The sequence below is a fragment of the Pezoporus flaviventris genome, unplaced genomic scaffold (genome assembly GCF_033815535.1).
Source record: "Pezoporus flaviventris isolate CSIRO_AGI_PZ_B2104156 unplaced genomic scaffold, CSIRO_AGI_Pfla_v1 ptg000066l, whole genome shotgun sequence".
In the NCBI taxonomy this organism is placed as follows: Eukaryota; Metazoa; Chordata; class Aves; order Psittaciformes; family Psittacidae; genus Pezoporus; species Pezoporus flaviventris.
This window is the reverse complement of record NW_026892614.1, coordinates 16,615,477-16,635,938: the sequence shown is the minus strand read 5'-3', so window position 1 is coordinate 16,635,938 and position 20,462 is coordinate 16,615,477. Positions and strand designations below refer to the sequence as shown.

Below are 20,462 nucleotides of genomic sequence, written 5' to 3'. Positions count from 1 at the left end.
GAGGAATCTGACTGATATTTTTCCCTGCTGGGATTCCTTCTTGTTAAAAAAAAAAAAAAAAAAGGTAAAAGCTGAATGGATGGGGAGGCGGGGGGGGGGGGGGGGGGGGGGAATGAGAGGATTAAAAAGCAAACCCCGAGCAGAGAAGGAGGAGGGATGTACAAGAGCCTGCAGGTGCAGGGAGGCTAAATTCCCTGCAAGGGTCATGTGCTCTGGGAGCCGGGGATCCTAAGCTCCCCGGAGGCTGCCGGGGCCGGGCGAGGGCGCGGGGCTGGCTGCGGGCAGGAGCGCGGCTCGGCTCGGGCGGGCTGCGGCCACCCCGCCCGGCACCTGCGGGAGCGGTGCGGTGCGGTGCGGTGCTGCCGAGCTGCGCAGCCGGCTGGGAACATTCACGAATAACTCGCACCTGGCAAACTCCGCCGTGAAGTCAGTACCCCCGCAGTCGGTCGGTCCGTCTTTCTCGCTCCGTCTGTAACCCTTTCGGTCCCGGGTGCAGATGTGTCGCTCCCACTCCCCCCCTCCCGCCACCTGCCCCCGTTCCTGGACGATTTCAAAGCTGGCTAGCGGCTATTCACTCGCGGGGGGGGGGGGGGGGGGGAGGGGGAGGATGGGGGGGCGAGGACACAACTTACCCTCCAAACTATGCACAAGCTCGTCTCTGCTTTCCCCTTCAGATCAACTTTAAAGAGCAGATTTCTCAGTCCGAGAAGCAAAGAGGCAGGGGAGGAGAGGGGAAATGGTTTAGGAACAGCGGCTGCCAAGTGGGTGAAGTTCAGGGCACAATCCCGGCTCTTCCATGCTCCAGCAGCCCAGCATCTTCCCGGGGTCTGGAGAACAAGGTGTTCAACAAGTCTTCCTTGTTACCCGAAATTGATTGATGATGGCTTTCCCGCTGGGCTGATTTTAACAAAACGATGCAGAGAGCTACTCTGACGAGCAGGATATTTGAGAGGAGCTTGCAATATAGCTGCGGCTTTAATTCATCTATTTCTGTCTCTCTATATACATAATGTACAAACACACATACACATGAACACCTGTGTATGTGTATGGTCATATATAAATAAATAGAACTCTATCGGTACAGTGTTGGGTCCACAGGATCTTAGACAAGCCTGCCTCTCGGCTGCGTGGAAGTTAAAGAGTTTTTCTTAAGCGAAAGGGGCTGATGCTTGGACACATCTCACGTCCAACAGGAGGCAATGACGTCTGTAGCTTCATTGCTATAACAGCACCAAGGCTGCAATTGCCATTCACTGAAATGATAAGGGGCGCTCAGACGTAAGCAGTCTGGACCTCTAGCAAGAGACTGAAGCGAAGATGTTTTTTCCCCTCCCAAAACAAATAATAATACTAAAAAACACCTCAGGAAAGAGACGGGGGAGAGGGGAAAGGAATCTAGGTCTTGCAGTCACACAGTTCTGCAACATGATCCTCTAGCTCCAGAAACATTTATTTTTTGCAGCTGACTAGACTTTGGGAAATTTCAATGTATTATGATTGCTCGGGCGGGGGGAGGGGAGGCTTCCCCCCACCCCCCTCCAGTCTCAATTATTTCTGTCTCTCTTCAAGCAGGCAGTGATTAAAGCCGGGTAAAAATGCCCTCCCCCCATCTTTCCAAATATATTTAGGCTCGGGTACATGCTGAAGTGTTTCTGGTGCGTGGCTAGATGTTCTTCAGTAGCAAATTCTTGATGTATAGTATGCTGCAACGCCTTTTTTTTTTTGGTTGGTTTTTGTTTTTTGGTTTGTTTTTTTTTAGCGCTGGAAGGTGCTTACAAAGAATAAAGGAAAAAATATATATTTTATATATATATATATATTATAAAGCCGAAGAGAGAGGGAGCGGGCTTCTTTCCATGTGGGGTCACACTCCCACGGCTTTGGCTGCAGATGGGGACGGCTGCGGCGCTCCTGAACCCTGCTAAGCCGCGGCGGAGGGCGTGGGAGTAGGGGAGCGGGGTGGCCGCATCTCGGGGCTGCCGCTCCCTGCGGCGGGAGCCCCTCCCGAGCGATGACAGCGCGGGGGTTAAGTAACGCCACCGCCTGCCAGCAGCCCGTGGCTCCCGGTAGGCAGCGGGCACGCCGGCACCGCGCCGCGCTCCCAGTGCGGGCAGCGCGCACGGCCCCTCCGTTGGGGAGGGCAGCTCCGCTCTCGGCTGCGCCGGCACACGCGTGTCCGCGCTGCCGCTGCGGTGCCACTGGGCTGGGCCGCAGCCGGGCTGGGGGAACACCGAGCAGCGCCGGGGGAGGGGGCTGTGGGCGACGCGTCGGCGGCGGGGCAGGACATCGGGGATCCCGATGTCCCCTGGCGCACACAATCCGGGCCGAGCCGCGCCGTGTCCGCGGCCAGGTCCGGTCATTGAGATGCCCGGGGCATGCTGCGTTCTGCTCTCTCATTTAATCCCCAGCCTCACACTTGGTGTCCGGATTTTTCCTTTTGCCAGGCCTGGGGCACGGCTTGTCCGGCCTCCAGATGGTTACGTGCAGTAAGTAAGTGGCTACCTGCCCAAACCGTTAAGCCAGTTGCTTTGCTGGAACAATTCTAGACGCTGGTGATGCAATACATGGTATCACTGCAAGGCCGAATCAAGTTCACTGCCTGCTGGAAGCACTCACAAGGTGCCGGGTTCCTTCTCTTGTCAAAGTTTATGTTGCTAAGAAGGGGAGGCCAGCGAACAGGAGAGCCAAAGAGGGAGAGGCGGCATAAGGGTGCTCTTGCTAGTATGGACATTAAATCTGGCATCCGTGACAGCCTGTGGCAGACGGCATCTGTTACGATGAACTCCCACATAAGGCTTTGGTGAGATTTGGCTGCATAATAAAGGAGGAGATTTTCAAATTATCAGCAGTAGATGCTTGCTTCCTCATACACTCTGATTCAGCAAGGTGTTCGTGAATGATCTGTGGAGGTTATCAGGACCTAGTAGCACATCTCTTTCCTTCAGAGAGATACCCTAAAAATTTACAGAGACCAGAGTCGGATATATTTGTCAAGTTCTAGAGGCAATCCTACGCTATGCTATAGTACATTTCTAAATGTATTTTGTTCACCCATTCAGCACACAGAAGTCACAATGTATCTGTATCAATGTAAGACACTGCATAATTCCACATCTATGTTTTTAGGAAGTTCCCATCAAGATCTCTCTTTATACAAGAGTTTCCACTAAATTATTACCATGCTGACAGACCATGGGCTTATTACAGTAACATGGAAATCAGAGATGGAAATACAGAATAGATCCTTTCCCTGGGGAGTAGATATGGGGTGAACAGGGTAATTCCAAGATCAATCATCTAAGGCTATACCAAGTCAAATTGAGTCTAACTCCCTTCAGGATTTTGTTCCATTCTCTCCATGAGATGTTGCCAAAGGAAAGCTTTCCACCCAGTTACTCCTAAGCACTCTTATCCAAATTTCATCCTATTGCATACAAGATTGGGACCATCTCAAGGAGCTCCTTTCTCCACAGTTAAACTCTTTGACATGAACAACTGTAGAGAAGGAAGAAGAAAAAAAAGGAGTGGGCAGTGCCAGTTTCCATGTCCTGCACCAACAACGGTTTCCTTTACTCACAGTCTGTAAGTGATTCTGTGCTTCATGTCATTTTGGGACAGTCTTGGAGGGAGACGGAAGAAGGGGAGAAGATGGCATGTTTCTGATTGGCTACAGACAAGCCAAAGGAGAAAAGCAAAGAGAAAGCTTTTGGAGTTAGGATAGTACCAATCTGAAATAATTACCAATGTTGGGGGTTTCCTGGTATATTGATCACCATTATTTACTGATCTTTTTTCTAAATGTAAAAATTCTAATCCTTCTCACTCCGACCTCCAGATGAATGCTGCCTTCCATCTCTGCCTAGCATTGTGATTAGCTATCACTCAGGTTGGCCTCAAGAAAAAACTCTCACAGAGTACACAAGAGCTCTGCTGTTAGTTCATTTTTAATGCTCTGAAAAGTAACTAATTTCTATGCTATTACTCATTTAAATGCTACCCAGCTACCACTGTCAGTGACTTCTGTAACATCTTTTGGTGGGATTACAAGAAGTGTTGGATTTTGGTGGACTTCTGTCACCAAACTTGAACAAGTGGCATTCAGTATATCAAGTCAGAGTTTTTTCATTAGGTCTTGATCTAAAACTTGTGAAGGCAAAGAGGAATCTTTACATCGCCTTGGTGATCCCTCACTCTGGGATTCTAGAAGGACCTGGAGTTAAGGCCCTACTAAACACAATTGTACTTGGAGATAGACAAAGTGTTTTCAAGCTTATGGATTTGGACTGGGTATTTCTCTCACATGAGTCAATAACTGAAATCATCAGGTAAAAGACCTTCAATAAATATAGCTCAGTTTGCAAACACTTTACTTTTTGCTTTATTTTTTTAAAGCATTACTAGCCTAGCCTGTCAATCATGTTCACAAAGGACCATTCATGGCAGTTTTCAGTGCCTCATCAGTCTGAATGCAACATATTTTAAAGGGATAGAAAATTAAAAGTTCAGAGGAGACAGGAACAGCACAGGTTAAGGCAAACCTGCCTCTGTACAATGCATCCTGCACAGACACAGCAAATAACCAAACACAGCAGCCATAAAAATGAGAGGTCTTATGTTGCAACTTAGTTTTCTCTTACTTTCTTCTCACACGTATGATCTGAACTATTTGAGCCAGCAATATGTAACCAATTCTTGATGAACAGCACAATGAATCAATTATCTCTCATGCAGTGCCATACTATCACTTTTCCCATGCAGTTCATAGTTTTTTCGTTGTATGGCTTTATGAGGTGACTTATAACACAGCATTTTAGATATATTGTAGACATCTGCATCATTAAAGCCTCATTCTGGCAACAGCCCACTCTCCACTCAAAGCATTGTTTTGGTACGTGTCCCTGAACTGTGAATACACTCCTGCCCATCTTGACAGAATCCTTAGCATTTGTACATTAGGCTTGTCTTCAAAGTGATTTCCTAGCATGAGCTAATGTATTCTTACAACACCCAGAACAGTTGGTAAATTTTATTATCCTCATTTTATAAATTGGTAAACAGCAGCAGAGAGGTGAAAAGTCTGTTCTATCCCCTTTGCTCACATTTGATTACTGCCTTAATCCCTGGCTAGTTCCACTGCTTTCAGAGGGAATCCTTGCACAGTAAGATACCATTTGATAGGGCTGAAAACTACAGTGTCTTACAAGTAATTTGAGCAAGGCCATGGAGAGAGTTTAGTGCAGGTTTAGAACTGAAATCTCTCTCACACACACGCTCTTTTGCTTCACTCACTTTCTCAATTTAAAAACAGCTCCCAGAACTTACCACTGTATCTGTCATTTTTCCACTCCCCCAGCTAATATGCAGAAGTAATAATGATCATGTAGCCCCACTGCAGTGACATTACATACAATACAAGCTGACATGTAACACAAAGAAAACTTACAGGACTGACACAGTTCCTGAGTTCTTACACTACAAAAAATGGCAACCTTTTGGATCTTGAAATTTAACAATTCAAAGGAGGGGGGTGAAAGGTGCATTGGAAAGTTTCATCTGAAATTCAGCACTACAAGAAAGGTGGTACTAAGTCAGTGTCAAGATTCAAAGCCATCTCTCTGTTTATTGTTTAATATTGTTCTTTCAGCATGAAGTGTGCACTCTAATGTCACAACATTCATCTTTGTATTTCACAGAACAGATGAAGATCAGTGCATTAATCTACAGAGGCCTAGCTGAATTTCCTCCATTAAGTTAGAGAGAAATGGGTGTTCTCACCTTCCAGAATAAAGTTATTTTGTCCACTTTGCCTTCCTACTTCTGCAAACCCTTTATACTTGTTCAGCACATATGGCCATCAAGTTCTGATCCATGTCTCCTCATAAACCCTACGTATCACTGTATAGCGGTGTTTTTAATTGTAAAAAATATGGTGGCTTATTTGAGCCTTTAGCAATTTTCAGAACTGTGAATTTGTTTACTGGGTTTTCACACACCCTGCTGATAAGTAGGATGGACGTGTTCAGGGCAGCAGCTACTGCTTGAGATAGAGAAGGGAGCGTTCAGAAACTTTCCCCATTTCCTAGTGGCAGCAGCTCCAGAACTTTTCCCCCCCTTCGCTGTCTCTGCTCCAGCTATTTCCTCCTCTGTTTCTCTGTCAGGAAATTCACAACTCCCTTGCTCCTGGGAGAAGAATATCCTCTGTCCCCTATCCAGCTAGGAAAGCATAGACCTGCCTTGTCAGTGTCTATGGCATCGATGTGATGAAACTGTAACTGTGTCGTATTTTGTAGAACAGATAGTGGGTCATTCTGCTCACAAGTTTCTACGTTTCTTACACTCGAGGCCAGTCCTAGGTCAGTACTGAGAATTTCTTTGATGGAGATATGTGAAACACTATATGCTTGAAAAATAATTTCTGGAACCTTAGGTAACCAAAAGAGCTGGAACAGGAGCAAAGAGCTTGTAGAAGTCTCTTGTCCTCAAACGCTGCCACTCTGGGGTTTGTTCCTGCCATTTTCCATGACACTTTCTTCCAAAGATCCAAGATCTGTCTTCTTGTTTGTTTATTTATTTACATCTATAGCCCTTTCCCTTATAGCCTCCTTTACAGAGAAAAGTCTCTACAGCAAGACACGGAGGCCCACGCTAGGCCCCTGAAGATGCTGGCAGAGTCTGTGGTAGAAGGGAGCTGCCCAGTGCAGGGCTCTGTGCCTGCTTCTGGCAGCCCAGCATTAGGCTGGGAGGTGGGCCAGGGGAGCATCCTGAGCCTGAAGGGCTATAGTGGGGCCATTCTACCAGAGAAACTGTTGTGTCTAAGGAGTATCAAAGTGTTTTACCAGCTCTGCTTCCCCACTTCCTCTGGCCTGCAAGTTTTGTTGCACAGAGCCTAAGGGGGTGGGGGCAAAATTTTAGACCAAGTAATTCCAGCATTGGAAATTCACATCATTTCCACTTATTGCTCATTCAGCTTTAATTCTGCTTTCAAGCTGTATCTCAACCATTCCCGTGGCTCACAGGAGTTATGCTTTTAAACCCCTGCAATGGTGTCCAACCTACAGTTTTTTGTTTCTTCATAGTTTTCTGTGGAAGGATGGGAAAAAAAAAAAATCAATTCTAACTGCATGTTTCTGCAAGATATGCTCCACTGTATTTCCAATGATTTTTTACCATTCACTTAAGGAACTCAGAACAAAATCAAGTTCTATCAGAAACACGTGTAGCTCCTATTTTGAATTCTACTCTACAGCAAATCATCTATCCTTATGATTTTGGCTTTCATAGAATCATAGAATGGTTTGGATTGGATGAGATCTTAAAGATCATCTTGTTCCAACCCCCCTGCCATGGGCAGGGGCACCTTCCACTAGACCAGGTTGCTCAAAGCCCTGTCCAACCTGGCCTTGAACACTGGGATGCGGCAACCAAGGGATGGGGCAGCCACAACTTCTCCAGGCAGCCTGTTCCAGTGCCTCACCACCACCATTGTGAAGGATTTTTTCCTAATGTATAATCTAATTCTGCCCTCTTTCAGTTTAAAGCCATTGCCCCCTTTTCTCTCACTACATTCCTTTGTAAAAAAATCCCTTTCCAGCATTCTTGTAGGCCCCCTACAAAAATAATTGTTGGTATCTCTATCTGAATATATTTGGTAACAGAAAGAAAAAATGAAAACTAAAATACACACTAAATGTATGATAGTGTCAATATACACTGTAACTTTAGAAGATAGAACAAAATATTTATAATATTTAAAATGCGATTCAGTGAGCATACACAAAGAGCTTTCTCATTTTGATTTGACAGCACTTGGTTTCTTCTCTCCCATATACTAGTATAAAGCTGGAGTAACTGCATCCACTCCCAGAAAGTACAAAACTAGCATAAGTGAGAAAAGGAAGAACCTGGTTCCTACCATTCAAACCTATCACCAGTGGCAGCTCTGCAAGACATACTCTAAAATGACTGTGCATGAGAAAAGAGGGCACGTTTAGCTGAGCAGCCTGGTCCAATCTCTCACCTACTGCTTTAAGTAGGAGTTTGGACTGGACACCCGCTGAGGTTTCTGTCCAGCACCTGAACCTGTGATGCGGCTCCTTAACTTCTCACTTGCGTCCTCACCAGTGAAGTTAGTGAAAACAGATTCAGGCTTTTCTAAATGTAGTTTTGTGAGGGTGTTTTTGTGTCTTTGGTTTTATTTGGGGTTTGTTTGTTTTTTTTTTGGTTTTTTTTTGTGGGTTTTTTTTTGTGGTTTTTTTTTTGGGGGGGGGGGTTGATTAGGTTTTTTTTTCCCAAAATCAAACATTACACCTTCACCTTTATATAACCATCAGTGCAAACTGCATCTGGCTGAAAGAACTGTTACACTAGTGCATTTGCACTTCTTCACTACTAGCATCTGTGTAAAAGTGAAACCATAAGGTAGGAACAGCAACAAACACAAACACTCATAGTCACAAACTCTCACTGATGTTCCAAATACTACCTGTGATTTGAAAAATCCATAAAAACCTTCAGCAAACCTCATTTCTTCAGATACAGAATTTGTCTTGTGGAAGCTTCTGCAAGTTTGGAAGAGCAAGGACCTAAAGTAGAGAACCGAGACCTCCCAAGGGAGAGCAGAGAGGAGGAAAGAAAGGAGTCTCCTCTCCTCTTGCATCAGTGTTAATCTACACATTCAACCAAAAAGCCCCCAGATTGCTCCACCAGGTATAAGAGTACAGTTAGATGGCAGGGGCTCATGTGTGCTCCTATGTATGTCCTTCCTGCTTGAAGAAAAAGTAACATACTGCATGATTTAGTACTGGCTAGGACACAGCCACCAGCAGCCACCTTTTTAGTTTCCTTCCACAAGTTCTGGCACTGTATAGGCCTCCGGTTTTTCAGTCAGGGCCTGTGCATCACATTTGGGCTTCCCTCAGAAATCATCCTGCTTGACAGAGGGGAAAAACTGTTTCCTATACTGTCCTTTTGATAAAAAGGTTGTAGTGAATGCAGAGCTGGAAGTTATCAGACTGATGACCCCAAAATATGAGGTCCTTTCTAAGCAGTCATCGGGAACAGCACAACATCAGTCATGCAGACAAGGTATTTTCAGGGTTACTTAACAGCAGCTGGAACACCAAAGGCAGAGAAGCACAGCAAAGAATGTAGTGTTGCTACCTTTACCATTTTGTGAAAAGTCTTCCAGCCCTGAAGACAAATGATTACATGGTAGTTGCAGAGAACAGCCTAGGAATGGGATTCAAGCTCCCCTTTCTTAACATAGAAAAAAGTCAGCTGTGAAGGCAAGCAGACCCTAAGTGTTTGTATTATAGAATCATAGAGTGGTTTTGGTCAGAAAGGACCTTAACATAATCTAGTTCCAACCTCCCTGCCATGCACAAGGACACCTTCCCCTAGACCTCGTTGCTCAAAGCTCCATCCAACCTGGCCTTGAACACTTCTAGAGATGGGGCAGCCACCGCTTCTCTGGGCAACCTGTGCCAGCGCCTCACCACCCTCACAGGGAAGAATTTCTTCCTTATATCTAACTTGAATCTTCTGTTTTTATCAGCAATACAGTTATCACTCTCTTTTGCACCCTGAAGAGACTGCATGGAAAAAGCCTTAAGAAGCTCTCAGTAAAAATGATTTTATTCTCCCTAAAGGCCATAGTCCCCAAGCTTCTTACTAGCTGCAAGAAACAAAATAAAGGGACAAGCAGCCAGTTTTCAGCTGTGCCAACCTCTGCTTCCCAACTTGTAAAGCATCAACTCGCAGAAAATCAGCAGTTCCTACCCACAGCAGGCAGCCTTCACTATTCAGATCCATGAAGGAGGATACATGCTGAGATAACCCCACAGTGCCACACACCAACATACACTGCAGAGCTGGACGGGAAAGACACACGTAGCTCTGAGGTAAACCTACATACATACATACACACACATACACACACACACACACACACTGAGGGAGGGCCAGGAGGCAGCGGCTCGTCCTTTCCCTCCACACACACCTCAACCCCCCCCCACACACATCCCCTCTCCCGACGTTTCGTGCCCGGCACACCGATGAGCCCCGCAGCGAGGGCTGACAGAGCCTCCCCCGCGAGCGCGGAGCGGCTCATTAAGCGGGGGAAGAGAAGGGGGGGTTGCTGCTGCCAGGCGCGCCTTCCTGCGCGCTCCCTCCCATTCAGCCTCTCGCCGTCCCCGCCGCGGCGGCTGCTGCCGTCAGAGCTGCCTGCGTCAATGCTGCCTCAGTGACACGCACCGGGGCTCTGCGCTACCCCCTCCCCCCCGCTCCCCCTCCTTTCTCCCGTTTGTCTTTTTTTTCCTTCCTCAATGAGACGCCTTAATGGGGTTTTATTTATTTATTTTCACGATCACGCTTTATAAATCAGCCTGGCGGTTGCGCCAGCGGCACGTTCACAGTTAACGGTTTCTTGCGGGGGGGGGGGGGTGGGGGTGGGGGGTGTTAGTGTGCTTCCACCACCTCCCCCCGTTCTTGATATTTCAAAATAATAATTTCGATGAATAATTACCATTTAATTTATTTATTTCACGCGGGTCCTGTGAAATAAATAGATCTTAAGCTGGGTTTTCTCAGGTATCGGCCACCCCTCCAACTCCACCCCCTCCGCACTAACGGTCTTTCTGTCACTGAGGCGCTGAGGGAGGCCATACCCCGCACACCCGCAGCTTGCTGTATTATAACGGATTTCCCCTTAGAAAAACAACCCTTTGAGTTTTTTTCCTCCTTTTCCCCTTTGTAATAGCCTACTCATTCAGCATTTTTCCATTATCTGCACACCCACTGTTATTTCTCCTCTTCCCCCTATCATGTGTCTTCCCGCCCCCCTTTCCCCCCATTAATCACCAAGCCCTGGGCTCTGAAGAATAACGGTTATAAAATGGTGGCTCTGCCTGTGTCCTTAGTTGCATACGTAACGCAAGCCTCCTGCCCACATCCCTCCTCTGCCCATCAAGGTCAGAGAGAAGTCTTAAGGGCACAGTTAAACCCAAACCGTATCTGTTTACATTTTATCCCTATCTCCTTCTACCCCTCCTCTTTTCCGCAGGAGAATTTGACAGAAGAGCTGCCCAAAAGAGCTCACAGAAGAGATGTCTGTGGGGTCGGGCCTTGCCCTCCTTCACATTGTACTGGTGCTTAGCTGAGGCGAGAGGGACAACAGCCCAGGCCCTATTAAAGTCAATGGGAATCAGAGAACTCAGGCGTCACTGGATTTGGCTGGCAGAGTGTGCAGCCGTACCCTTGCCAAGCCCTGCCCCATTTCAATTCAGCTTAACTGCAGCCGTGCCAAGCTGCTGCGAAGCTGGCGCGTGCTGCTGGCATGGCGCAGCGCTGCCCTCCCATGCAGGAATCCTTGGTGACGTTGAGCAGCTGGAACCGATCCTGCACCTCCCTGCTGCTGCTGCCCGCAAGGAACCCGAAACTAGCTTCCACCTCCTGGCACCTTCGCAGCACATAAAGGTCGTCTGAGGTCAGGGATTGGCCAGATAAATTAAAGCAGCCTAAAAGCTGTATTAATTTAGACTGCAAACGAGCCAGTGCTGTCCAAAGCTCAGTGCTATGAAGCACAGCCATTTGTACATCCTCCCAGCAGCACCTACGCCTGCTCCCCTCCACACTCAACTGCACGTATAGAGTAGCAAATCTTTTTTTCTCTGTCAATGCAAAAAGCAAGTCTCGGAAACAGTTCAGTTCTGCAGCGCCACCTACTTTGAATAACCATTTGGCTTCAAAATACAAAGAAAAAAAAACGTAAAAGGGCAAGCAATTAGACCACAAGCTAGATTTCTGAAAAGAAAAAGAAATCTAACAACTGAATAACTTGTGCACAGCAAAGGCTTCACTGTGCATTTGAAGCTTATTGTTATTTGCATTTTTTTCACAGAAACAAAGGAAAACAAACCAGGTATCATAAAAACAATGCTAGCTGGCAACAGGGATCCTTATGACAACAGGAATGTACTTACACATTTTAATACCCAGCTTATGCTTAAAACTGCATTTACGTTAGATCTTCATTCAGCTGCATTGTACTTAATTGTATGCGTGCGGGCTCTCCCCAGTAAATACCCATTTAACAGATAGTTCACAAAGCCACACAGGACTGAGGTTTTGAAGGAATCCAGTAAGACATTCAAAGGCTCACTGTCCCGGATGCCATTTGAGCACGTGAGCAGCTCAGCAATCTGCCCCAGTAACTGGACATGTGAGGAATGAAGGGCAGGCATTAGGCATGGCTCCTGCAGAGTCTCTGCATGGCAAATCACACGCCTTCACCCACAGTTATTTACATTCTACCCCATGACTGTGCTTTTTATAATTTTTCTCACTATTTTATTTCAGCGCAGCAAAGCCAACCTTGGAATTCATTTGTGTGTGTTTTTAGTGGTGTGAATGATGCAACTCTCAGTATCCAGGCATGTTAAATGGGAGATAGGATAAATAGGATGCACTTGAACATATTATAAGGATGACTTTGCTTTTTGTTTCCCCACATTAAAAGATGACCTTGTGTAAGCACGGGTAGCTGGTGTCAGTGCATGCTATACCATACTGAAGGTAGAGCAATATCTGCAGAGCAGGCAGGGGCCTGTTGCTTGTGCAGAAACAGTTGCTGCTGTGAGCATGGCACCGGATAGCAGTGCCTGCTGAGTGGATGGGGGTGGCTCCCTGCCTTTGCACAGGACACAGCACTGCACATACTGGATCTGCCTTTGGAGGAGCAGGCTTGAAAAAAGTCAGTCTTTGCTCTGCCTTAGGAGTTGCTCCAAGGCTTTGGCTACAAACTGTAGGGCTAAATTGAGACCATTATTTTGCACTGAGCTATTTTCATCCCAGAGTGCTCTAAAGGCTTAACAGATATACAGGCTATGGTGCTATATGCACAGGAATCACTCCAGCCACTAGTGAAATGCAGCCACCTATTAACCAAAGCTATGTGACGCCTGGGTTCTGGGTGTGATGACTGCCAGAAGATTTTGTTTTATCCAGCTGAGACAAGTCTGGATTTTGGTTAGTGGTATACTCCATACCATTTGAAAAGGAAAACTAGCAGGATCTTTACATACAAATAGAAATAGGAATGGACAGTTACACTCCACCCTGGAATTCGAAATGTTACCACTGAGACAAAGTCTTCTCTGAAGTCTTACTTTCTTCCACCACCTATATTTGATATTAATTACCAAAACAGTACTCCTTCCACTCAGTGGTGCAGGGAGCTAAGCATGAACAGCTGGAGCCTTTCATCCGTGGGGTAATTATTCAAAGGCCTCCAGGGTCAGATGTGGACTACACACCATGACATTTTGGTGGTCTATAGACAATGACTTAACAGTTTCACAGGGGCAAGTGACTCTATGGGTAAAGCACCACAGCCACCTCCACAATTGTCTTTAACTCACACTTGACTGTTCTGTCCTGAAGAGGCAAGAAAACTGAATTACTGCATATTTGCCATTATGGAAAATTCATTTCAAGATGCAGAAAACATGGTGAAATACAAACTGTATGCCTAAAACGAGCAATATAATAGCCAGTCAGTACTCTACATACACCTTTGTATAGATAACATTAAATAAGCATGCTTCCCTGTCTCTAGTTAGGGTAGAAAGGGAATTGTGTGGTAAAAGACGTAATTTGTGCATTAGGAAGTCTCTGTTGCCAGATCAGCAGCAGCAGCACTGACGTCTGTACTCTCTCGCTTTGTTCCTGCTGCTATAAATCAAAACGACTACAGTCCAAATGCCTCACTTGTTTAACTATAAATGCACTGCTAGTCAGAAAGAATCACAGAGGGAGGGATCTAGGTAATCTGCATATACTTTAAACTGATTAAATATGAAAAGTCAAAATAAGGACAAGAACAACATTTACAAATTTATGATTGACAACAACAAAAACTTCTAAAGGGTGGAATCCAGCAGACCTGTAAAAATTCTGTGTCTACGGGCACTGATGTCTTTGCTAAATGAACTATCAAATTTGCCTTTCTTAATGTGCACTGGGATTTATATTTTTTTCCCAGATCAGTGCAACCTCTTTTAGAAGCTCATGTGTCTTCATGTTTTTCCCAAATATATTTCCAAATTAAAATAGGATAGATGGAGTAGATCAGGTTTTACTTTCCATCATTTTATACACCTGTGTATTTAATCTATATACAAACATACACAGCTGACTCCTATTTATTTGGAATTTTAGAAAACTAAATATCTCTTCTGCAGATGAAATGAGCCCTCAGAGCTTAAAATACTGCTGAGATCCTTCCTAAATTCTAAGAGAGGACTCAACAGTTACATTAAAATGATGGTGCCAATGCCTGTTGCTAACCTTTGGCTGGGGAAGAGCAGGGTTCTTCTAACACCTACCGAGAGCTTGGAATCATAGAAAATACAGCACAGATTCTGGAAAGGGAGAAATTAAGGTAACCTTCTCATGCCAAGCTCAGCTGAGCTGTAAATCCTGTGTGCTGGCCAGCACAGCCAGAAATATGTTGAGCTGTACTTCTGAAGAGGAAATAACAGGATCAGAGAACAGCAGGTGAGCACATTGTCAACTCCCCACTGATGTTGCTGTTGGAGCCACTGCATTACAGCTTAAGACCACCAAATTTTTTACAGTAAGACATTCAAAGAGCATGAAATCAAGAAGTCCAAAGGTATTTGTTCGATGGAAGATGCCTTGTTAGGCCTTGGCTAATGAATTTGCAACCAGATGTTCATTTTAAGATCTGATCCAAAATGCACTGAAGTCAATGGCAAGGCAATTGGAAGTTCCAGATCACTGGAAAAAAAGCTATTCTAAAGCCAATATTTTTTTAAAAGAAAAAAAAAACACCACCAGAAAAACAAACAGGATGTAGCCATTGATCATTCAGCTTGGCACTGATCCTAGGCAAAACTGGAAAAACAAAGGAGCAGACATGGGGTCATCAGTTATGTGCCACCAAAATTGTCATCGTTGTTACTTGAATGGGTAGAAAGTAAAAGTAGAAAATAACTGGATTTATCTTTCTTCTTTCTTATTGCTGGCCAACCTACACAGCATACCTTCTCATTTGCCATGGATTAAGAACACGTACATATGGTTACTCTAGCTCATCTGGCACAACTCTAGCCATTTGGGATGTGGTAACTATGTAAAATAAAGGAGAACAACAAGATCAAGGCCAGTTACCATATTTTTTTTCTTTTAGAAACAGACTAAGAGGCCTCCAACAATACTTGATTTTTGTTTTGTTTTCTTTCAGTTTATAAATGCATATCTAGAAAGTGAAACATCTTGAGGTAACAGGCTTCTGTAAATCTCCTGGATTCATACCTGTATGACACTGATGAAAAAATTAACTAAAAACAATAAGCATGATGACCCATATTAAAAAGTCAGAATGGGATCCAGGGTCTGAAAAATGAAACTAGAGGAAATCTTCTGTGTTTTAGAGTAATTAACTTGCAACCACTTCCAAAGGACACATTTCACTGTCTGGAGGCTTTAACTCAGAACTGGCTGGATTAAAATCTAGAGATAATAAACAGGCTTTCTCCACCCAGCGAAGGCTCAGGGGAGAGCCTTCTATAAACGAGTCTTCCAATATCTAAAGGGGGCCTACAAGAAACCTGGAGAGCGACTTTTTACAAGGGAATATAGTAGTAGGACAAGGGGGAAATGGCTTATAAACTGATAGAGGGCAGATTTAGGTTAGACATTAGGAAGGAATTATTTAGTATGATGGTAGTGAGGCCCTGCCACAGGTTACCCAAGAAGTTGTGGCTGCCCCATTCCTGGAATTGTTCAAGGCCAGGTTGGACAGGGCTTTGAGCAACGTGATGTAGTGGAAGGTGTCCCTGCCCATAGCAGGGGGTTTGGAACTAGGTGATCTTTAAGGTCCCTTCCAACTCTAAACCATTCCATGCTTCTACAAATTTAATCTTACTGCAGAGTTTCTAGTTTACATTATCTAGGCCCCACTATTTGGGAAGTCAGAAATCCTAATGTTCCCTCTAACCCTGAATGCACAGCACCTTGATAATGGGTGAGAGAGTGCAGATTAACCTATTCTTACACCTCTTTGTAAGGTTTCCCTTAAGCAAAGTTCAGTTCCTTCATTTGCGTACATCTGCATCTATATGATTTGCAGGAAGATCTTAAAAATAACTCACAAATCTTGCAGTGTCTTCATCACAAGGAGGCTTATAGGTTGTTGGACAAAAGATCAAATTTACAGAAGAAAGTATATAACAAATCTGGGGTGGGGAGTATAGGGGGGTGTTAACCTTGACTTTGTTCAGTCCTCCTTACAGCTACTGGCTTAGGAAAAAGACGGAATTAAACCAGACAAGTATCCATACGAATTCTGGTGAGAACTGCAGTGGAGTGGAGACATCTAGCTGCCTTCTGTCTACCAACAGCACCTACAAATTGGGAAATCCTGGCTCTGGGGGGAATCTGTAGATACCAACTTTTTTAGGAGAAAGCAAACAAGCCATTCCTTGCAGAGAGGGCACATAAAACTGGGATGGAGAGTATATGTACTGTTTCCTCTGGTTCTCACTGGAGCATTCCCAAACAAAAGCTTATTTCCTTTAATTTGTTAAGTTTGGTTCCTTAGGAGAAATTTTTATTTTGGCAGTTTTGGTTACATGGTCTTAAAAAGCAGCTTTGAATGTGCAAATAACCATGAGAAACAATGCTGAAAACACCTCCTTGATCCAGAAGTGGACTGAAGCACGCTGATGGTGATAGCATGAATAAGCCTGATTGCCATTGTTCAGGCTGCACCCCGCCCCTGATTAGAAAGTCAAAAAAAGGGGCAGTGTGTCATTACTGCGGTATATTCCCCCTTGCACTGTAAGCAAAGTCACTTCCAACCTGCCTTTATATTTCCAGAGGCCCAGCAAATACACAGGCTCCACAACAGGGTTGGGCTGCACACAGCGTGTCATGCCTGCAGCCCCACAAGGGGAGACAGAGCAAGCTGCATGGTGCCCTGCTTTGTGGAGGTACCTTTGGGGCTCTTTTCACAAACCAGAGCCTGCTGAGTGACTGCATCCAACTCTGCAAGCATAGATTTAAACACACCATCAGCTGAGGGATGGAGGACTACAGCAACTTAGTAGTTCCTGATGACTGGAAAAAGGGTAATATAACCCCCATTTTCAAGAAGGGGGAAATGGATGACCCGGGGAACTACAGACCAGTCAGTCTCAGCTCTGAGCCTGGCAAAATCTTGGAGCAGATTTTCCTTGAAGGCATGATAAGGCACATGAAAAACAACAAGGGGCTTGGTGACAGCCAGCATGGCTTCACTAAGGGGAAACCCTGGCTGACCAATTTGGTGGTCTTCTATGACAGGGCTACAGAACTGATGGACAGGGGTAGAGCAGATGACGTCATCTACTTGGACTTGTGCAAAGCGTTTGACACACCATCCTTGTCTTTAAATTGGAGAGACATCAATTTGATAGGTGGACCACTCAGTGGATAAAGAACTGGCTGGATGGCCATGCGCAAAGAGTTGTGGTCAATGGCTCAGTGTCCGGCTGGAGACCAGTAACGAGTGGTGTCCCTCAGGGATCAGTGTTGGGACTGGTCTTGTTCAACATCTTTGTCGTTGACATGGACAGTGAGATTGAGCCCGCCCTCAGCAAGTTTGCCAATGTCACCAAGTTGTGTGGTTCGGTTGGTACACTGGAAGGAAGGAATGCCATCCAAAGGGGTCTTGACATGCTGGAGAGGTGGGCCAATGCCAACTTCATGAAGTTTAACCGTGCCAAATGCAAGGTCCTACACCTGAGTCGAAGCAATCCCAGGCATAGCTACAGGTTGGGCAGAGAAGAGATTCAGAGCAGCCCTGTGGAGAAGGACTTGGGGGTCTTGGTCAATGAGAAACTGAACATGAGCCAGCAGTGTGCGCGTGCAGCCAAGAAAGCCAACCGTATCCTGGACTGCATCAAAAGGAGTGTGACCAGCAGGTCAAAGGGGCTGATCCTGCCCCTCTACTCTGCTCTCATGAGACCTCACTTGGAGTATTGTGTGCATTTCTGGTGTCCTCAACATAAAAAGGACATGGAACTGTTGGAACAAATCCAGAGGAGGGCCACAAGGATGATTAGGGAACTGGAACACCTTCCATATGAAGATAGGCTGAGAAGGTTGGAGCTGTCGAGCCTGGAGAAGAGAAGGCTGCGTGGAGACCTCATAGCAGCCTTCCAGTATCTGAAGGGGGCCTGTAAAGACTCTTCATTAAGGACTGTAGTGATAGGACAAGGGGTAACAGATTCAAACTTAAACAGGGGAAGTTCAGGTTAGATATAAGGAAGAAGTTCTTTACTGTGAGGGTGGTGAGGCACTGGAATGGGCTGCTCAGGGAAGCTGGCGGTGTCCAAGCCCAGGCTGAAGAGAGCCTTGGGTGACATGGTTTAGTGTGAGGTGTCCCTGCCCATGGCAGGGGGGTTGGAACTAGATGATCTTAAGGTCCCTTCCAACCCTAACTATTCTATGATTCTAGTCTATGAACTTGCTGCAGATGTACTTGAGGGCTTTGAAACATGATGTGTGCCCTCCATTTTGTATGCTACTCAGCTCCTGCAGCCATTTGTTGCAGGCTCTGGGACTGCAGCAGTCAGCAGCAGGTTATCACAGTAGGGCTACAGCCTTGTTCCTTCAGTTTCGCAGGACATCTCTTTCCAAATTCAGCCTGTGCCTGCTCTTAGTGCACATAAACACACACGTGCTAACTCCATCATAACCACACTCTCTTTGCTCACAAGTTCTGACTCTACAGATGGGGAGCTATCCAAAATTGCAGTGGGAGCCCAGCTGTTCACTACCATCAACTGATAAACAAAGGCAAAGAACTCTGCATATATGCTTTTCCAATAGAGACGAGAACTGGGAAGCTCTGAACAGGTTTTGCATAAGAAGGTACAGGGATTATAGTAGTTACAACTATCTAAACACAACAAAATCCCTGTGACAGCAGAGGCGAGGCCAGTATTCAGATGGTGGTGTGCATCTAGAATGAAGTAGGAGATTCAGGACATCAGGACAAAGGAAGGATATATGAACACTGGCCCAAGCTCAAATGCTAATGCATAGCAAACATTAATGTGCCCCAAACAACAGCTGCTTCAGAGGAGTGTTTTCAGTTTTCCTGGGGAAGAGATCACCAGCAGAAGGAAACCTGCAATGTTATTTTTTTGGTAGACAAGGAGGTGGCTTAGGTTCCAAAACCTGTGCTTGTGTCATTAGCAACATCAGGTCCACAGTTCAGGCTAAGGAAGGCAGCTGTAGCTCAAAACTGGTTGAGTTTGCAGTCATCTCAAACAATGTAAGCAGCAAGGTCACAGGTGCGGGAACAAGTACTTTTCCTCTCTAGAGAGATCCCCTGAGAATGAGTTTGAGGGTGCCCTTGTGACATCATGTTGGGCAAAGAAGCTTGCACTGCTGCATCCACTGCTTTTTCCATCAAAGGAAAACTTCAGACTCTAGGACTATTAATTTAGCTGCTGTTCTCCCATTCTCCTTTCCCCCTTGTGATAGCTCAAGAGTAACAAGAAAGCCAGATGAGATCTACCAGCTCATTAGGTCTTCCTAGACCAGTGCTTGGCCAGGACTTAGTCTTGTGCCTTCAGTCCCTGGGATTTTCAGATGTCTCCCAAGTATGGGAGTGGTCTGAAAGCACTTAGCTTCCAAGACTGAATGCATTCATTGTAATATAAATGACATCTACCACTTTTAGCAAGAGCTAAATTTATCAAAAGAAACCACACAATGAGGTAACTGTGAAGGTCATTATTCTGGAAGGGAAATGTGAACATAAGGACTAAACTTTACTTGGAATATTTAAGCAGAACATTTCTCCCAGTGATTAGGGCAAGAAATTAAGAGATACATCTTCAAGAAATCTGTGTAAGATTCTCACCATTCTGTTTATAGATGCCAATATAAGCAACTGTGTGGTTTGCCAGCAAAAGAAAGAAAGGAACAATGAATAAGAGTTCAAGCCTTACTTGTAAGCCCTTATATTGCCATGATTCATTTTAACAGCCCACCAAACCTGAGAGAAACTCAACAGACCAGCATAATCCCTGAAGTTAGTTGAGGTTGAGTCACACCTGGAACAGTCTTGCCCATTCATTTATTAACAAGAGGGGAGAATAAAAATGCTACCTAGATTATTTCTGCTTTCTAGGGCAGGGTGTACTAAAGAAAAGACACTTCTGACTTGGCAGCATAAACCTTCCTTCCATTATCCCTAGAGGGGAAAAGGGCAATTTTGTAAGAAACTGAGATCTAGGAAATCAAGTTATCCTAGAGTCCCAAAGTCGATATACTACCTTACCACATACAAGTCCATCAAAGTCTGTTGTACTATGAGTGAATCTTCACTACCTAACTGAATTCACAGTACCTTTTTCTTGTACCTACTGTACTGCACTGTGACA

General features: G+C 45.2%; 1 protein-coding gene across 1 annotated transcript in view; it reads right to left on the bottom strand.

Annotated features, from left to right (window-relative positions):
• Positions 1 to 6,943: 6,943 nt before the first annotated feature.
• Positions 6,944 to 20,462, bottom strand: part of TBXT (T-box transcription factor T) — a 55,970-nt gene continuing 42,451 nt past the window's right edge. The window contains exon 9 of the mRNA XM_061471394.1: positions 6,944 to 7,083. The gene's annotated coding sequence lies outside the window, so the exon portion shown is untranslated. The remainder of the gene's footprint in view (positions 7,084 to 20,462) is intronic.